Consider the following 6641-nt stretch of genomic DNA (forward strand, 5'->3'; position numbering starts at 1 on the left):
GGAGGCCTGCCTGAGAAAACTCGGAGGAAAAGGCCCATCGGCAAGGGGGCTGAGCGGCAGGTGCGTACCCGGGCCCCTGGGGGCCCCGGCGGGCGGGCCCGGGTCCTGCCTTCCCCTGATTCGGAACCGCCGGACCTATCGGAGGTCAGACTGTGGAAAAAAACTCGGAGAAAAAGGACCATCGGGAAGGGGCTGAGAGGCAGGTGCATTCCCGGGCCCCTGGGGGCCCCGGCGGGCGGGCCCGGGTGCTGCCTGGCCCCGTCTCAGCATGGCCAGACCTCACGGGGGCCTGCCTGAGCAAACTCGGAGGAAAAGGCCCATCGGCAAGGGGGCTAAGCAGCAGGTGCGTACCCAGGCCCCTGGGGGCCCCGGCGGGAGGGCCCGGGTCCTGCCTTCCCCTGATTCAGAATCGCCAGACCACACGGAGGTCTGACTGACCCTCTCCCTAGTAATCCGGAGGAAAATTACCCCCCTTTCTTGTAATCCGTGCACTAGAGGTGACAGAGGGGACCCAAGGCGCGAAAGTACCCGACCTCCTGGAGCCCTCGCTGGGATCCGGGAGGCAAATGGCACCTCATCGGGACTTCCAGGGAAGTTCGGCCATCTGGTCGCCCCCATTGGAAAGCATTGCCGGCGACCAGATGGCCGAGGCGATCCGGGAGACCAGATGGCCGAGGGGATCCTGGAGACCAGATGGCCGAGGGGATCCGGGAGACCAGATGGCCGAGGGGATCCGGGCGACCAGATGGCCGGGCACGAAAGGGACGCCATCCGGTCGCCCCGTGCCCCCACGAAGGAGGGAGCGGGCGCCCGGGGCATGGCGGGCCGGAGGCCCGGGGCCCCAGCCGGGCCACAGCCATGGAGGCTGCCAGGGGCCGGCGGGCCCTCCGACCCGGGGCCCGCTTACACCTTGACAAGCAGGGGAGGCCTGCAAGGGACCGACGGACCCCTGTCCTGGGCCCTGGGTGGAGCGGCAGCCCGGGGGACCGGGCCCAGGGCCGGAGCGCCCGACCCGGGGCCCCGACCGGGCCCCTGGACCCAGCCGGGGCTCCCAGGCCCGGAGGCACAGGGGAAGCCTCCCCGGGCCCGCCGGACCCCGTCCCGGGCACCCTGCCCCGCGGCAGGACCCAGGACGGAGCCCGGGGTGGGGAGGCCACCCTCCCCGGGGCCCTCAGGGGCCCCGGATGGAGCTCCTGAACACAGACAAGCAAGGGGAGGCTCCCCGGGCACATCGGAACCCCTTCCCGGGCCCTTGGCAGTGCGGCAGGCTGGGAGACAGGGCCCAGGGCCTGAGCACCCGACCCGGCTGCCCGCCCGGGCCCCTGGACCCAGCCGGGGCTCCCAAGCCCGGAGGCGCATGGGACGCCTCCCCGGTCCCTCCGGACCCCGTCCCGGGCACCCTGCCACGCAGCAGGACCAAGGACAGAGCCCGGGGTGGGGAGGCCGCCCTCCCCGGGCCCTCAGGGGCCCTAGCCACTGCTCCTGAACCCAGCCAAGCAAGGGGAGGCTCCCCGGGCACACCGGAACCCCTTCCCGGGCCCTTGGCAGTGCGGCAGGCTGGGAGACAGGGCCCAGGGCCGGAGAAACCAACCCGGGGCCCGGCCGGGCCCCTGGACGCAGCCGGGGCTCCCAAGCCCGGAGGTGCATGGGACGCCTCCCCGGTCCCTCCGGACCCCGTCCCGGGCACCCTGCCACGCAGCAGGACCAAGGACAGAGCCCGGGGTGGGGAGGCCGCCCTCCCCGGGCCCTCAGGGGCCCTAGCCACTGCTCCTGAACCCAGCCAAGCAAGGGGAGGCTCCCCGGGCACATCGGAACCCCTTCCCGGGCCCTTGGCAGTGCGGCACGCTGGGAGACAGGGCCCAGGGCCGGAGAAACCGACCCGGGGCCCGGCCGGGCCCCTGGACGCAGCCGGGGCTCCCAAGCCCGGAGGTGCATGGGACGCCTCCCCGGTCCCTCCGGACCCCGTCCCGGGCACCCTGCCACGCAGCAGGACCAAGGACAGAGCCCGGGGTGGGGAGGCCACCCTCCCCGGGCCCTCAGGGGCCCTAGCCACTGCTCCTGAACCCCGCCAAGCAAGGGGAGGCTCCCCGGGCACACCGGAACCCCTTCCCGGGCCCTTGGCAGTGCGGCAGGCTGGGAGACAGGGCCCAGGGCCGGAGAAACCGACCCGGGGCCCGACCGGGCCCCTGGACGCAGCCGGGGCTCCCAAGCCCGGAGGTGCATGGGACGCCTCCCCGGTCCCTCCGGACCCCGTCCCGGGCACCCTGCCACGCAGCAGGACCAAGGACAGAGCCCGGGGTGGGGAGGCCGCCCTCCCCGGGCCCTCAGGGGCCCTAGCCACTGCTCCTGAACCCAGCCAAGCAAGGGGAGGCTCCCCGGGCACATCGGAACCCCTTCCCGGGCCCTTGGCAGTGCGGCAGGCTGGGAGACAGGGCCCAGGGCCTGAGCACCCGACCCGGGGCCCGCCCGGGCCCCTGGACCCAGCCGGGGCTCCCAAGCCCGGAGGCGCATGGGACGCCTCCCCGGTCCCTCCGGACCCCGTCCCGGGCACCCTGCCACGCAGCAGGACCAAGGACAGAGCCCGGGGTGGGGAGGCCGCCCTCCCCGGGCCCTCAGGGGCCCTAGCCACTGCTCCTGAACCCAGCCAAGCAAGGGGAGGCTCCCCGGGCACACCGGAACCCCTTTCCGGGCCCTTGGCAGTGCGGCAGGCTGGGAGACAGGGCCCAGGGCCGTGGCACCCGACCCGGGGCCCGGCCGGGCCCCTGGACCCAGCCTGGGCTCCCAAGCCCGGAGGCGCAGGGGGAAGCCTCCCCGGGCCCTCCAGGACCCCGTCCCGGGCACCCTGCCACGCAGCAGGACCAAGGACAGCGCCCGGGATGGGGAGGCCGCCCTCCCCTGGACCTCAGGCCTTCCATGTCAGCCCGGCAATCTGGTCGCCCCATTGGAAAGCATTGCGCGCTACTATTGCAAACACATTATCTACCGGACTTGCTCTAGATGGCGCTCCAACATAAGGAATGTACCAACACCTTCCCTACTGGAATCGTGACGAGCAGGAGCCGTCATTAGCACTGAAGGGGCTAGTATATCAACACTTTCCCTCCTGTTGCGCAGGTTGGAGTTTGAAAAATAGATTGTATTATGCCTTTAGTTTGTGTGTCCTCTAGATCAAGTTGATCTACTGACTTGCGATGCCAAGGCATCTCGCTGTAAAGGAATGCGATGTCACAGCATGCATTTGTGCATTCGAATAGATGGCCGCCTATAACCCCTTCGCTGCGGCGGGTTTTCAAATGGGTTTGGGCATGGAGCTGCCCGGGACCCGTGGAGCCCGTCCTGGGCACTCTGACCTGCTGTTGGCCCGGGGGAGGACTGCCCGGGACCCGTGGAGCCCGTCCTGGGCACTCTGACAAGCTGTTGGCCCGGGGAAGGGAGCCCCAGACGACCGGGACCTGTGGAGCCCGTCCTGGGCACTCCTGTATGCCGTTGGCCCGGGGAAGGGAGCCCCGGACGCCCGGGTCCCGTGGAACTCGTCCTGGGCACTCTGACATGCCGCTGGCCCGGGGAAGGGTGCCCCGGACGCCCGGGGCCCGTAGCCCGTCCTGGGCACTCTGACAAGCCGTTGGCCCGGGGAAGGGAGCCCTGGACGCCCGGGACCCTCGGAGCCCGTCCTGGGCACTCTGGAATGCTTTGGCCCGGGGAAGGGAGCCCCGGACGCCCGGGGGAGGACTGCCCGGGACCCGTGGAACTGGTCCTGGGCACTTTTACATGCCGTCGGCCTGGAGGTGGGTGCCCTGGACGCCCGGGGGAGGCCTGCCCGGGACCCGTGGAGCCCTTCCCGGGTACTTTGCCAATGCCGTTGGCCTCATGGAGATGGTTGCCCCGGACGCGTCCGGGGGAGGCCTGCGCGGGACCCATGGAGCCCGTCCTGGGCATTGAGCCATGCCGTTGGCCTGGAGATGGGAGCCCCGGACGCCCGGGGGAGGACTGCCCGGTACCCGTGGATCCCGTCCTGGGCTCTTTGACATGCCGTCGGCCTGGAGGTGGGAGCCCCGGACGCCCGGGAGCGGGCTGCCCGGGACCCATGGAGCCCGTCCTGGACACTTTGACATGCCGTCGGCCTGGAGGAGGGTGCCCGGGACGCCCGTGGGAAGCCTGGTCGGGACCCGTGGAGCCCTTCCCGGGTACTTTGCCAATGCCGTTGGCCTCCTGGAGATGTGTGCCCCGAACGCCCGGGGGGAGGGCTTCCCGGGGCCCGCGGAGCCCGCCCTGGGCACTTTGACATGCCTTCGTCCTGGAGGTGGGAGCCCCGGACGCCCGGGGGAGGGCTGCCCGGGACCCATGGAGCCCTTCCCGGTTACTCTGCCATCCCGTTGGCCTCCTGGAGATGGGTGCCCCGGACGCCCGGGGGAGGTCTGTCCGGGGCCCATGGAGCCCGTCCTGGGCAGTGTGACATGCCGTCGGCCTGGAGGTGGGAGCCCCGGACGCCCGGGGGAGGGCTGCCCGGGACCCGTGGAGCCCTTCCCGGTCACTCTGCCATCCCGTTGGCCTCCTGGAGATGGGTGCCCCGGACGCCCGGGGGAGGTCTGTCCGGGCCCATGGAGCCCGTCCTGGGCAGTGTGACATGCCGTCGGCCTGGAGGTGGGAGCCCCGGACGCCCGGGGGAAGGCTGCCCGGGACCCGTGGAGCCCTTCCCGGTTACTCTGCCATCCCGTTGGCCTCCTGGAGATGGGTGCCCCGGACGCCCGGGGGAGGTCTGTCCGGGGCCCATGGAGCCCGTCCTGGGCAGTGTGACATGCCGTCGGCCTGGAGGTGGGAGCCCCGGACGCCCGGGGGAAGGCTGCCCGGGACCCGTGGAGCCCTTCCCGGGTACTTTGCCATCCCGTTGGCCTCCTGGAGATGGGTGCCCCGGACGCCCGGGGGGAGGTCTGTCCGGGGCCCATGGAGCCCGTCCTGGGCAGTGTGACATGCCGTCGGCCTGGAGGTGGGAGCCCCGGACGCCCGGGGGAAGGCTGCCCGGGACCCGTGGAGCCCTTCCCGGGTACTTTGCCATCCCATTGGCCTCCTGGAGATGGGTGCCCCGGACGCCCAGGGGCGGTCTGTCCGGGACACGTGGAGCCCGTCCTGGGCATTGAGCCATGCCGTTGGCCCGGAGAATGGAGCCCCCAGACGCCCGGGGGAGGTGTTGCCCAGGCATATCTCATCTGGTCCCCCGGGCAGAGAACCACCAGCCCTGGAGAGGTGTCCGGGCGTACCCTGCCCCTAGTAATCCGGAGGGAAATTACCCCCCTTTCTTGCAATCCGTGCACGCGAGGTGACAGAGGGGACCCAAGGCGTAAAAGAACCCGACCTCATGGAGCCCTAGCTGGGATCCGGGAGGCGAATGGCACCTCATCGGGACTTCCAGGGAAGCCCAGCCATCTGGTCGCCCCATTGGAAAGCATCGCGGGCGACCAGATGGCCGGGATCGAAAGGACTCCCAGCTCCCCATCCATCCCAAGCCTTCGCGGTAGGGTTCCTGACTTCCTGCCCACGCAAGGCAGGGCTCTTGGACCCCGGCTGGGCCTCAGGCGCAGGTTGGACCACCGGAGCTCTAGGGCCCGGACGACCTGGGGGGAGGAATGCCCGGGACCCGTGGAGCCCGTCCTGGGTACTTTGACATGCCGTCGGCCTGGAGGTGGGTGCCCCGGACGCCCGGGGGAAGCTGCCCGGGACCCATGGAGCCCGTCCTGGGTACTTTGACATTCCGTCGGCCTGGAGGTGGGAGCCCCGGATGCCCGGGGAGAGGTCTGCCCGGGACCCATGGAGCCCGTCCTGGGTACTTTGCCTATGCCGTTGGCCTCATGGAGACGGGTGTCCCAGACGCCCGGGGGAGGACTGTCCCAGACTCATGGAGCCCGTCCTGGGCACTTTGACATGCCGTCTGCCTGGAGGTGGGAGCCCCGGACGCCCGGGGGAGGGCTGCCCGGGACCCATGGAGCCCGACCCGGGCACGCTGCCATGCCGTCAGCCTGGATGGAGCCCCGGACGTCCGGGGTACGAGTGACCGGGACGCATGGAGCCCGTCCTGGGCACTTTTCCGTGCCTTCGGCCTGGAGCCCCCAGACACCCAGGGGAGGGCCACCGTGAAAACCATGGAGCCCGACCCGGGCACTCTGCCATACCGTCAGCCTAGATGGAGCCCCGGACGCCCAGGGGACGAATGCCCGGGACGCATGGAGCCCGTCCTGGGCACTTTTCCATGCATTCGGCCTGGAGCCCCCAGACACCCAGGGGAGGACATCCCTGGAAACCATGGATCACGACCCGGGCACTCTGCCATGCCGTCAGCCTGGATGGAGCCCCGGACGCCCGGGGGATGAATGCCCGGGACGCATGGAGCCTGTCCTGGGCACTTTTCCATGCCGTCAGCCTGGATGGAGCCCCGGACGCCCGGGTGACGACTGCCCAGGAGCCATGGAGCCCGTCCTGGGCAATTTGACATGCGGTTGGCCTGGAGGAAGGAAGCCCCGGGTGGCCTAGGGAGGTGTTGCCCAGGCATAGCCCATCTGGTCCCCATGGCAGAGAACCGCCAGCCTCGGAGGGGTGTCCGGGCGTACCCTTCTCCCTAGTAATCCGGAGGAAAATTACCCCCTTTTCTT

The sequence above is a fragment of the Lissotriton helveticus genome, chromosome 9 (genome assembly GCF_964261635.1).
Source record: "Lissotriton helveticus chromosome 9, aLisHel1.1, whole genome shotgun sequence".
Classification (NCBI taxonomy): domain Eukaryota; kingdom Metazoa; phylum Chordata; class Amphibia; order Caudata; family Salamandridae; genus Lissotriton; species Lissotriton helveticus.